This window comes from Bufo bufo, chromosome 1 (genome assembly GCF_905171765.1).
Source record: "Bufo bufo chromosome 1, aBufBuf1.1, whole genome shotgun sequence".
Lineage (NCBI taxonomy): Eukaryota > Metazoa > Chordata > Amphibia > Anura > Bufonidae > Bufo > Bufo bufo.
In genome coordinates this window covers 695,945,826-695,959,814 of record NC_053389.1, presented here as the reverse complement: position 1 = coordinate 695,959,814, position 13,989 = coordinate 695,945,826, and the positions used below count along the sequence as shown (strand labels likewise).

General features: G+C 44.0%; 2 long non-coding RNA genes across 3 annotated transcripts in view; one reads left to right on the top strand and one right to left on the bottom strand.

Moving 5' to 3' along the window:
* Positions 1-13,989, top strand: part of LOC120985958 — a 154,232-nt gene that overhangs the window by 14,274 nt on the left and 125,969 nt on the right. For both annotated transcript variants that reach the window (XR_005775610.1, XR_005775611.1), the window contains exon 2: positions 6,698-6,773. This is a non-coding gene — a long non-coding RNA (uncharacterized LOC120985958). The remainder of the gene's footprint in view (positions 1-6,697; positions 6,774-13,989) is intronic.
* Positions 1-13,989, bottom strand: part of LOC120985959 — a 1,109,413-nt gene that overhangs the window by 984,914 nt on the left and 110,510 nt on the right. The gene's annotated exons all lie outside the window — the stretch shown is intronic.

The window sequence follows — 13,989 nt, the reverse complement described above, 5'->3', positions numbered from 1 at the left end:
GTGTCGCGTGACACATAGGGCACAACTACACCGCAACATGTGTCGCGCGACAATTTGTAGAATGGTAGTCTATGGTGTCGCACTGCAACATGCAACATGCTGCAACAAAAAAATGTTTTTTTTTGCGATTGTCGTTTCGCAGTCGCAGCATGTCGCAGTACGACACCACAGACTACCATTATAAAAATTGTCACGTGACAAATGTTGTCGTCATGTAGACCTAGCCTAAAACTGAACCTTGTCAAGACTGCTCTGATATAATGGGTGTCTATGGTAAGTAGGCAAATGGTCGTTTGCCTAATTATGCAGTTTAAAAAGTCCTCCTTAGGGCTGTTTCACACGAGCGGATGGATGCCGTGCGTGACATCCACTGCGTGAAAGAGAACCAAGCCCCGCTCCGGACAGCAGAGACACGGAGCAGTAACATGACTGATAATGCTCCGTGCCTCTCTGTGATCTCTATACTACAAAATCACAGTAAGATAAAGTTGTCACCGTGATTTTGTAGTAAAAAGGTCACAGAGAGGCACGGAGCATTGTCAATCATGTTAAGGGTCCATTCACACGTCCGTAATTTGGGTCCGCATTCGTTCCGCAATTTGCGGACCCATTCACTTTCAATGGGGCTGGAATGGATGTGAATCCGCATTTCCGGGATCTGCATCTGCATTTCCAGGATCCGCATGCATTTTTTCACGATCCGCAATTCCATTCCTGAAAAAAATAGAACATGTCCTATTCTTGTTCGCAATTGCGAACCAGAAAAGGCATTTTCTATTACAGTGTCTGTGATGTGTGGTCTGTAAATTGCGGATCGCACATTGCAGGTGTCCGTGTTTTGTGGATCCGCAAAACACTTACGGACATGTGAATGGACCCTATTGCTCTGTGATTCTGCTGTCCGCAGCGGGTCTCGGCTGTCATTCACGCAGCGGATGTCACGCGCGGCATCCACTCGTGTGAAACAGCCCTTAGGCCTAGTTCACACTTCAATTATTTGATCAGTTATTTCCATCAGTTAGGGCTCATGCACACGACAGTATGGCTATGGCTCCATTCACACATCCGCAATTCCATTCCGCATTTTGTGGAACGGAATTGCGGACCCATCCATTTCTAAAAAAAATCTAAGTCAAGTTTGCCATGCAAATGATAGGAAAAAAACGGACGCGGACGCGCGGACGTGGATGACAATCTTGTGTGCCTCCGCGTTTTTTCACGGTCCCATTGACTTGAATGGGTCCGCGAACCGTTTTCTGTGAAAAAAATAGGACAGGTTATATTTTTTGGGCGCACTGGAACCACGGACGCGGGTGACAAACGGTGCATTAGCCGAGTTTTCAACGGACCCATTGAAAGTCAATATGTCCGCAGAAAATCACGAAAAACGGAACAACGGACACGGAACACAACAACGGTCGTGTGCATGAGGCCATATACAGTATACAGTAATTACATAGAAAAAATTGGGCTGGGCATAACATTTTTAATAGATGGTTCAGCAAAAACTGAACGGATATGGAAGACATACGGATGCATTTCCGTATGTGTTCCGTTTTTTTTTTTGCGGACCCATTGACTTAAATGGAGTCAAGCACAAGAATAGAACATGTTCTATCTTTTCACGGTATGGAAATACAGAAATACGGAAATGCTGAAACAGACACCTAAGTTTTTTTTGCTGAACCATTGAAATGAATGGTTCAGTATATGTACCGCATACTGAACTCAAAAAACGGCCAGTATACTGAACGCAAAATACTGTCGTGTGCATGAGCCCTCATTGTGAGCCAAAACCAGGTGTGGGTCAAAAACCCAGAACAGGTGCAGATCTTTCCATTATACCTGATCTCTGCGTAGGCTTCACTACTGGTTTTGGCTCATAATAACTGATGGAAATAATTGTCCAAATAACTGATGTGTGAACTGGGTCTGGTTAAAAAGTTCTCCGGGATCAGCAGATTAAGGCCTCTTTTGCGGGCCGCAGCATGACCATGGGCCGCACACGCCAGTGTGAAAGAGGCCTAATAGTCTGTTGTCAGCATATGCAATCAATATCAGATTGGTGGTGGTCCGACTTTCAGCACCTGCTGCTGGTCTGCTGTTTGAAAGGGCTGCCATGCTCATAAGAGCTTCCGAGTTTACCTGGGTCCGTCTAGGTGCCCGCCATCAACTTTGTAGCAGCAGTGCACATTATTGCAGCTTTATTCCATTCACTTCCAAGCTGCAGTACGCTTCACCACTGCCATAAAGCGCATGTCGTGTAGATAGACAGACAGAGGTAAGCGCTGAAAAAGCTGTAGAGCTAGTACAAGCACTGCAGCCCTTCAGCTGGTTGGTGAGGGGTCAAGAGTCAGACCCCCACCATGATTTTTAAGGTCTATCCTGACTATACATTATCAATATGCTGATCCCAGAAACCCCAAGCAAGAGTTTCCATTTAGTCCCATTACAGATTTGGAACTTTCTACCCAAAAAATCTAATGTTTCTGTACAGACTTACAGCTGATATGTATGGCTATGGTATGGCTGCATATAACCTCTGAGTTGTAAGGTGCAGTAATACATCACCAACACCAGTGTAGGGGTTTATAAGTACTGTCCTATATACTGGCGGAAGACGCTCACAATGTACTCTCTCTTTTACTAGGTCAGTTTTCACACTGTCAACATGAAATGCAGTGTAATCTGCAGACAGCCTGTTATACAGCAGGAGGAGCTGAGCAGACTGATGTATCGTTTTTGGGAAAAGATTCAGTATTAGGCCTCCTGCACACGAACGTATTTTTTTGCGGTCCGCAAAAACGGGTCCCGTTTTTCCGTGATCCGTGACCGTTTTTTCGTCCGTGGGTCTTCCTTGATTTTTGGAGGATCCACGGACATGAAAAAAAAGGCGTTTTGGTGTCTGCCTGGCCGTGCGGAGCCAAACGGATCCGTCCTGAATTACAATGCAAGTCAATGGGGACGGATCCGTTTGACGTTGACACAATATGGTGCCATTTCAAACGGATCCGTCCCCATTGACTTTCAATGTAAAGTCTGGAGTCCCTTTTATACCATCGGATCGGAGTTTTCTCCAATCCGATGGTATATTTTAACTTGAAGCGTCCCCATCACCATGGGAACGCCTCTATGTTAGAATATACTGTCGGATATGAGTTAGATCGTGAAACCTCATTTCCGACAGTATATTCTAATACAGAGGCGTTCCCATGGTGATGGGGACGCTTCTAGTTAGAATATACTACAAACTGTGTACATGACTGCCCCCTGCTGCCTAGCAGCATCCGATCTCTTACAGGGGGCCGTGATCAGCACAATTAACCCCTCAGGTGCCGCACCTGAAGGGGTTAATTGTACTATCATATCCCCCTGTAAGAGATCAGGGCTGCCAGGCAGCAGGGGGCAGACCCCCCCCCTCCCCAGTTTGAATATCATTGGTGGCCAGTGCGCCCCCCCCCCTTCCTCCCTCTATTGTAATAATTCGTTGGTGGCACAGTGTGCCCCCCCCGCCCCCCCCCCCTTCCTCCCTCTATTGTAATAATTCGTTGGTGGCACAGTGTGCGCCCCCCCCCCCCTTCCTCCCTCTATTGTAATAAATCGTTGGTGGCACAGTGTGCGCCCCCCATTGGCCCCCCCTCCCTCTATAGCATTAACAACATTTGTGGCCAGTGTGCGGCCTCCCATCTCCCCCCCCCCCCCCCCCCCGATCATTGGTGGCAGCGGGTTACTAGCAATAGTACAATAGTAAAAGATTCATACTTACCTGGGAGCTGCGATGTTCGTGTCCGGCCGGGAGCTCCTCCTACTGGGAAGTGACGGTTCATTTAGCAATGCGCCGCATAGACCTGTCACTTACCAGTAGGTGGAGCTCCCGGCCGGACACGAACATCGCAGCAGCCGGTAAGTATGAATCTTCTACTATTGTACTATTGCTAAGTAACCATGGCAACCAGGACTGTAGTAGCGTCCTGGTTGCCATGGTTACCGATCGGAGCCCCAGCGATTAAACTGGGACTCCGATCGGAACTCCGCTGCCACCAATGATGGGGGGGGGGGGAGATGGGAGGCCGCACACTGGCCACCAATGTTGTTAATGCTATAGAGGGAGGGGGGGCCGATGGGGGGCGCACACTGTGCCACCAACGAATTATTACAATAGAGGGAGGGGGGGGGGCGCACACTGTGCCACCAACGAATTTTTACAATAGAGGGAGGGGGGGGCCGCACTGGCCACCAACCTATTATTACAATAGAGGGGGGGGGGGCCGCACTGGCCACCAATGATATTCAAACTGGGGAGGGGGGGGAGGGTCTGCCCCCTGCTGCCTGGCAGCCCTGAACTCTTACAGGGGGATATGATAGTACAATTAACCCCTTCAGGTGCCGCACCTAAAGGGGTTAATTGTGCTGATCACGGCCCCCTGTAAGAGATCGGGTGCTGCCAGGCAGCAGGGGGCAGTCTTGTACACAGTTTGTAGTGTATTCTAACTAGAAGCGTCCCCATCACCATGGGAACGCTTCTGTGTTAGAATATACTGTCGGTTCTGAGTTTTCACGAAGTGAAAACTCAGCTTTTAAAAAGCTTTTATGCAGACGGATCTTCGGATCCGTCTGTATAAAAACTAACCTACGGCCACGGATCACGGACACGGATGCCAATCTTGTGTGCATCCGTGTTCTTTCACGGACCCATTGACTTGAATGGGTCCGTGAACCGTTGGCCGTGAAAAAAATAGGACAGGTCATATTTTTTTCACGGCCAGGAAACACGGATCACGGATGCGGCTGCAAAACGGTGCATTTTCCGTTTTTTCCACGGACCCATTGAAAGTCAATGGGTCCGCGAAAAAAAACGGAAAACGGCACAACGGCCACGGGTGCACACAACGGTCGTGTGCAGGAGGCCTAACTTGTATTTCATTCATTTAAAATCCTGCTCATTCTGGGCTTTGAAGTCCAGGAGGTGGTCCTATCAGTGATTGACAGCTATCTCTGTATACAGGGTGGGCCATTTATATGGATACACCTTAATAAAATGGGAATGGTTGGTGATATTAACTTCCTGTTTGTGGCACATTAGTATATGTGAGGGGGGAAACTTTTCAAGATGGGTGGTGACCATGGCGGCCATTTTGAAGTCGGACATTTTGAATCCAACTTTTGTTTTTTCAATAGGAAGAGGGTCATGTGACACATCAAACTTATTGGGAATTTCACAAGAAAAACAATGGTGTGGTTAATTTTAACGTAACTTTATTCTTTCATGAGTTATTTACAAGTTTCTCTTTGTTTACAGCCATTGACATGTCGCCGAGGTCAACACGTGAGGAGCGGATAGAAACTGTGTTGATGTCTGGTGAACGCAGTAACCGGGTCATTGCAGCAGATTTCAATGCAAGACACCCTACGAGACCACCCATCTCCCATGCTACAGTTAGCAAACTGCTTGCTAAGTTTCGTGAAACTGGTTCAGTGTTGGATTTGCCAAAATGTGGACGCATGAAATCTGTCTCTAATGAAGAAACATCAGTGGCTGTCCTAGCTTCATTCAGCAAGAGCCCACAGCATAACACTCGCCGCATGTCACTGGAGAGTGGTATTAGTGGAACATCCCTTCGGCGGATATTAGCTACTCACAAATGGCACCCTTACAAACTCCAGCTATTGCAGCATCTCAACGAGGATGACCCAGATCGGCGCACTGAATTTGCAGAATGGGCAAAACCAAAATTGGAACAGGACCCTCAGTTTACGCAGAAGATTTTTTTCAGTGATGAGGCAAACTTTTATGTGAATGGTGAAGTTAACAAACAAAACCACCGCTATTGGTCTGACACTAACCCACATTGGATAGATCCCTCCAAGACTGTTGGAACAAAAAAATGATGGTATGGAGTTGTATATGGGGTACAAAGATAGTGGGGCCATTCTTCATCAATGGAAACCTCAAGGCCACTGGATATGCGAACTTGCTACATGATGATGTGTTTCCCTCTTTATGCACAGAAGCTGGCACGTTCCCTGAGTTTTTCCAGCAAGATGGTGCACCACCACATTATGGGTGTCAGGTCCGAGCATTCCTAGATGAACAGTTTCCTGGAAAGTGGATTGGTCGTCGTGGGCCAGTTGAATGGCCCCCAAGGTCTCCCGATCTGACCCCCTTAGACTTTTATCTTTGGGGTCATCTGAAGGCAATTGTCTATGCTGTGAAGATACGAGATGTGCCGCACCTGAAACTATGGATAATGGAAGCCTGTGCTAGCATTTCTCCTGCGGTGTGTGAAGAGTGGGAGAAGAGGGTTGCATTGACAATCCAACACAATGGGCAGCACATTGAACGCATTTTATAAGTGGTCAGAAACTTGTAAATAACTCATGAAAGAATAAAGTTACGTTAAAACCAAGCACGCACACCAAGCACACCAGTGTTTTTCTTGCGAAATTCCCAATAAGTTTGATGTGTCACATGACCCTCTTCCTATTGAAAAAACAAAAGTTGGATTCAAAATGATAGGACCTCCTCCTTGACTTCAAAGCCAAAAATGAACCTGAAATGAAATAAATTAAATACAAGTTACACAAAATATTTTTATACAGAACTACTTATCAGTCCACTCAGATCCTCCGCTCTCTAACGTGCCGCCTGCAGCTCATATACCATGTTTTCCCTTTAAATCTTCCTTTTCTTTCAAAGCAGCCAAAGTAGACTGGAGGAGACTTCAATGACTTCTATGGGAGAGTTTTAGGCATGCTCCGTGACCTGTGCAGAGGTAAGAAGGGAATAGATAAATTGTGATATCACTTATTGTGAATGGTCACTCCTGTGTTATCTATACAAAGGTGATAGTTACTGTAATTCTGCCTGTCATGATAATGTGATGGCTACTGAAAAGTTACTAGTACAGAACAGGAAGTTTCACCGTATTTTTAGGCTTAATGGTGATTGCAAAAATTGCACATTTTTTTATTTAGATAATGATATGAAAATTAATAAAGCAAAAATCACTAAACATTCTAAAAAATATGTTTAATATAAAAATGTGATTTAAACAATAGATCATTCTCTGATGAGACATTCCCTTTAGGGTCCATTCACACGTCCGCAAAATGGGTCTGCATCCTTTCCGCAATTTTGCGGAACGGGTGCCGACCTATTCATTTTCAATGGGGCCGCAAAAGATGCGGACAGCACACCGTGTGCTGGCCGCATTCCCACTTCCGTTCCGCGGCCCCGCAAAAAAATAGAACATGTCCTATTCTTGTCTGCAGCCATGGAAAAGAAAAGACATTTCTATCATAGTGTCCGTGTTTTGCGGATCCGCAATTTGCAGACGGCAAAACAGTTGCGGACGTGTGAATGGCCCCTAAAGCTAACAAACCCCAAATCTTTCAAAATGTAAAGTTTCAGAATCTGGGGGTGTTATGATTTCAAATGTGTAATATACCATTTTAAGAAGTGCTTTGAAAGTTACAGAACATTTGGGGTTCAAAACCAACTGATAATGAGCTCACAAAAAAACCTGCCCAGTTGGTTCTTAGTTACATATGTTTCTAGGAAAGCTGGTAGCCAGTGAGCTATGTATCACAGCAACCCCTATTGCAGTATTCGTTGTTACCCTGCTACTCTGACTACTATTAAATGGCTAAATAAAACTAGCAACTTTATAAAAGTGCTCAACTCAAGGTCTATTCACTGGTGACTATGACAAATAGTAAGTTTTATGTAACTACAGAAAATATAATAATAATGTAACTAATATAACACTAAGAGCAAAAACAACAAAACAATCTGCATCACAAATTACTGATAGCTGTTAATTGTAGATTACGGGGGTCATTTTTTAAAATCGGATATACGCCAATTTTGGCATACTGTATATCTGTTGCAGATTTATTCATAAGGGGATTTGTGGCTGGTCTCACGACAGGTTTAAAAAAAAAAGGCGTGGTGTGGGGAGGGGGCAAGCCGGCTGACTGGTCTCATTTATCATTTTCTACGCCTGTTTCAAGTAGAAAACATGATCTATATCTACGCCAGCAAGGGAGCTGGTGAAGATTTAGACTGTCGTGGATGCGTCTAAATTACATAACTTCGCGGCATCCACGGCCAGTGCAGGGGTTGTTAAGACCGGCTTCTAAAATGCCGGTCTTAATAAATGACCCCATATGTTTTCATTGTTTTACTAGTGACTTAAAGGGGACCTTTCACCGCTCCTGACATGCCTGTTTTAATAGCCTAATGCATTCCCCATGTAATAACAATTCTGGGACATCTATTCTGATGGTTCTATGTTCTGCCATTCCTGTATTATTTCTACTAAAAGTTATGAATGAATTACTAGCAGTCTGCAGTAAGGGTACAGAAGGGTGGTAACCACTTGGGGGTGTACCTGCACATATTCACTCTATCCAATCAGTGCTGCCATTTTCCGTCTGTGCAGGGACACACCCCTAACTGGTTACCACCCCTTTGTACCCTTACAGCAGACTGCTAGCAAGTCTTTCATAACTTCTACTAGAAATAATAAAGGAATGTTACAACATAGAGCCATAAGAATAGATGTTCCAGAATTGTTATTACATTGGGAATGCATGACGTTATTAAAACAGGCATGTCAAGAGCGGTGAAAGGTCCTCTTTAATTTTGTAAAGCATTATTTTTACTGTTCTGAGACTTTGTAAAATGTTTTGAAGATTTATATTCTCTGCTATGTGCCAGATCTAAATGTCAGAACAGAAGGCAGAGATCACATGAACTTCGGTCTCAGCCTTTTCTTCTTGGAAGCGAACAAGGAAAATGCTACAAAGCAATGCCAATGACTAATATTGATAGAATTACCTGGGTCACTGGCATTGAGTTTCACTATGGGCTTCATATTACATGTTACTGTTTTTCTAATAAACTCTTGGGAATTCAATATAGATTGGTGGCCTTGCATTTGGGAAACAGCTGAGAGGGGCTGGCAGACATCCGGGGTGTGCAGGTGAAGTGCAACAGGTGGAACATTGCGTTTCACCCTTTGTCATTATCCTTATTTAATTATTCAATGTTGATACCAATCACACATTCATATATGCCAAGGACTATAATAAGACCATTGTGGAATATTTCAATGACCCTTTGATCTAATCTCTACTTTAAATAGGTTTGTATTAAAGGTTTTAATGAAAACATATTGGTGTAAAATAAAAAGGCAAAACCTTACTGGTGTATTCTGTTTAGTTTTTTGTTGTTGTTTTTTTAATTTCAAATATGACAGAAAAACAAAATCCAGGACTCACAATATAAAAAACAGCTCCCCACTCCATATACCATTAAACCTTACGAATAGGGATGAGCGAACCCGAACTGTATAGTTCGGGTTCGTACCGAATTTTGGGGTGTCCGTGACACGGACCCGAACCCGAACATTTTCGTAAAAGTCCGTGTTCGGGTTCGGTGTTCGGCGCTTTCTTGGCGCTTTTTGAAAGGCTGCAAAGCAGCCAATCAACAAGCGTCATACTACTTGCCCCAAGAGGCCATCACAGCCTTGCCTACTATTGGCATGGCTGTGATTGGCCAGTGCAGCATGTGACCCAGCCTCTATATAAGCTTGGGTCACGTTGCGCTGCACGTCACTCTGCTGATTGAAGCATAGGGAGAGGTTGCAGCTGCGACGTTAGGGCGAGATTAGGCAGATTAACTCCTCCAAAAGACTTCATTCTGGGATCGATCTGCAGCTGTGGATCATTGAAGTGCTAATATTGACTTGCTCACTTTTTTGAGGTTGCCCAGAGCGTTTTTAGATCACTTTTTTTCTGGGGTGATCGGCGGCCATTTTGTGACTTGTGGTGCGCCAGCACAAGCTATCAGCTATAAGTGTATTTAACCATCAATAGTGTGGTTCTTTTGTGCTATATCCTACATCAGCTGCAGGCTGAGCCTGTGTCACCGAAGTGCATTTAACCATCAACAGTCTGGTTATTTTTTGGCCATATACTACATCAGCTGCAGGCTGAGCCTGTGTCACCGAAGTGCATTTAACCATCAACAGTCTGATTATTTTTTGGCCATATACTACATCTGGTGCAGGCTGAGCCTGTGTCACCCAAGTGCATTTAACCATCAACAGTGTGGTTATGTTTTGGCCATATACTACATCAGGGGCAAGTTGAGCCTGTCACCCAGCGCCTAAAAAATAGACCTGACCCAAATCTGTACTGCTTTAGCTGGTCAAGTTATTTGTAGTGACCGTAAAAGCACACTTTTTGTTCTGGGTTGAAAAACTATTCCCAAATTTGCCATTCTCAAAATAACTAGTTTCTGGTATATGAGGCCTACTTGAAATCTATCCCAAAAAGGATATCTTACATTGAAGGTGCTGATAGTGTCATTCAGAAAAACCTAAGACACACGCTACCGTGCAGATAGAAGTCTGATTCTGTGATTAAACCTATACCTGTCACACAGCGCAAAAAAAAAACAGGCCTCACATCTCTATTCAACCAAATCTGTACTGTTTTAGCTGGTCAAGTTATTTCTAGTGACCGTAAAAGCACATTTTTTTTTCTGGGTTGAAAAACTATTCCCAAATTTGCCATTCTCAAAATAACTAGTTTCTGGTATTTGAGGCCTACTTGAAATCTATCCCAAAAAGGATATCTTACATTGAAGGTACTGATAGTGCCATTCAGAAAAACCTAAGACACACGCTACCTTGCAGATAGAAGTCTGATTCTGTGATTAAACCTATACCTGTCACACAGCGCAAAAAAAAAACAGGCCTCACATTTCTATTCAACCAAATCTGTACTGTTTTAGCTGGTCAAGTTATTTCTAGTGACCGTAAAAGCACATTTTTTTTTCTGGGTTGAAAAACTATTCCCAAATTTGCCATTCTCAAAATAACTAGTTTCTGGTATTTGAGGCCTACTTGAAATCTATCCCAAAAAGGATATCTTACATTGAAGGTACTGATAGTGCCATTCAGAAAAACCTAAGACACACGCTACCGTGCAGATAGAAGTCTGATTCTGTGATTAAACCTATACCTGTCACACAGCGCAAAAAAAAAACAGGCCTCACATTTCTATTCAACCAAATCTGTACTGTTTTAGCTGGTCAAGTTATTTCTAGTGACCGTAAAAGCACATTTTTTTTTCTGGGTTGAAAAACTATTCCCAAATTTGCCATTCTCAAAATAACTAGTTTCTGGTATTTGAGGCCTACTTGAAATCTATCCCAAAAAGGATATCTTACATTGAAGGTACTGATAGTGCCATTCAGAAAAACCTCAGACACACGCTACCGTGCAGATAGAAGTCTGATTCTGTGATTAAACCTATACCTGTCACACAGCGCAAAAAAAAACAGGCCTCACATTTCTATTCAACCAAATCTGTACTGTTTTAGCTGGTCAAGTTATTTCTAGTGACCGTAAAAGCACATTTTTTTTTCTGGGTTGAAAAACTATTCCCAAATTTGCCATTCTCAAAATAACTAGTTTCTGGTATTTGAGGCCTACTTGAAATCTATCCCAAAAAGGATATCTTACATTGAAGGTACTGATAGTGCCATTCAGAAAAACTTAAGACACACGCTACCGTGCAGATAGAAGTCTGATTCTGTGATTAAACCTATACCTGTCACACAGCGCAAAAAAAAACAGGCCTCACATTTCTATTCAACCAAATCTGTACTGTTTTAGCTGGTCAAGTTATTTCTAGTGACCGTAAAAGCACATTTTTTTTTCTGGGTTGAAAAACTATTCCCAAATTTGCCATTCTCAAAATAACTAGTTTCTGGTATTTGAGGCCTACTTGAAATCTATCCCAAAAAGGATATCTTACATTGAAGGTACTGATAGTGCCATTCAGAAAAACCTAATGCAGCGTACTCAAGTTGTGTGTAATAGGTGTTTCTGGGTGATGTAGTGCAATAGACACTAACCTGGTACTGCTGACTCTCTGCAAGGGCAGGTGATGATAGAAAGTTCGTGACGCCAGTGCCAATTAAACGGTGGCACGCCGTTTGCTGATAGCAGGAATAAATGAGGAACCACGTGTTGTTAAAACAGAACTCCAACTTTAGTAGTTTTCATATAGAGACATTTACGGAAGCGCAGTTCCTTTGCATACAGTTGATTTTTCAATGCGGTCGATGCAGGCAATACAGATTGAGCAAGGTGATTACAGAGTGTGAAACACAGGACTTGCAGTACAGGAGCTTGCACTCTATTTCTGACTGATCCTGGGACATAGAAATTCTTCTCCAAGGCCCAATACCTTAACGCTGGCGTATATCCTTGGGATTCTCTTTATAAAGTACCTCCTCTGTTATCTTGAGTACCTCTTGCTTTTCTGCACTTTGCCTCTGTCTCTCTCAACTTCCTCAGGTTCTAGAAACTTCTGAACTGTGGTCTAGACTGCTTCAGCATATATATTCAGGAGGGGAACCTTCTCCTTGGATTTGGAACCCGGTTACAGGGATGGCAGACCCATCTCCTGGTCCGCAGGCTTCAGGCCTGGACTTGTCTCTGACATGGTCTAATCTCCAACTGGTTAGACTAGACTACTTCCTTAGACTGACTTTCCCTTCCTTGACTGGGCCTTATATAAACTAGGGCTCTCTAGCTCCCTCTAGTGACTAAGAGCTGGAATGACACCCCTAGCAGGCCTGTACATGCAAGTTTCACAGTAACAGGGAAATACATAGCATTACATTACATGACATTTTATAAAGATGACATATACCAACTTCTCCATAAATAAGGAGGGACGACAGCACACCAAGTGACCTTTGGTAGTGAAGGGTATTACAGTCCCCGTACACTACACTAAGACACACGCTACCGTGCAGATAGAAGTCTGATTCTGTGATTAAACCTATACCTGTCACACAGCGCAAAAAAAAAACAGGCCTCACATTTCTATTCAACCAAATCTGTACTGTTTTAGCTGGTCAAGTTATTTCTAGTGACCGTAAAAGCACATTTTTTTTTCTGGGTTGAAAAACTATTCCCAAATTTGCCATTCTCAAAATAACTAGTTTCTGGTATTTGAGGCCTACTTGAAATCTATCCCAAAAAGGATATCTTACATTGAAGGTACTGATAGTGCCATTCAGAAAAACCTAAGACACACGCTACCGTGCAGATAGAAGTCTGATTCTGTGATTAAACCTATACCTGTCACACAGCGCAAAAAAAAACAGGCCTCACATTTCTATTCAACTAAATCTGTACTGTTTTAGCTGGTCAAGTTATTTCTAGTGACCGTAAAAGCACACTTTTTGTTCTGGGTTGAAAAACTATTCCCAAATTTGCCATTCTCAAAATTGTGGTGAACGGGAACAATGAGGAAAACATCTAATAAGGGACGCGGACGTGGACATGGTCGTGGTGGTGTTAGTGGACCCTCTGGTGCTGGGAGAGGAAGTGGCCGTTCTGCCACAGCCACACGTCCTAGTGTACCAACTACCTCAGGTCCCAGTAGCCGCCAGAATTTACAGCCATATTTGGTGGGGCCCAATGCCGTTCTAAGGATGGTAAGGCCTGAGCAGGTACAGTGGCCGACAGTGCATCCAGCACGTTCACATTATCTCCCACCCAGTCTTCTGCAGAAAGCGCACAGATGGCGCATGAAAACCAAGCCCATCAGTCTGTCACATCACCCCCATGCATATCAGGGAAACTGTCTGAGCCTCAAGTTATGCAGCAGTCTCTTATGCTGTTTGAAGACTCTGCTGCCAGGGTTTCCCAAGGGCATCCACCTAGCTCTTCACCAGGGGTGGAAGAAATAGAATGCACTAACGCACAACCACTTATTTTTCCTGATGATGAGGACATGGGAATACCACCTCAGCACGTCTCTGATGATGACGAAACACAGGTGCCAACTGCTGCATCTTTCTGCAGTGTGCAGACTGAACAGGAGGTCAGGGATCAAGACTGGGTGGAAGACGATGCAGGGGACGATGAGGTCCTAGACCCCACATGGAATGAAGGT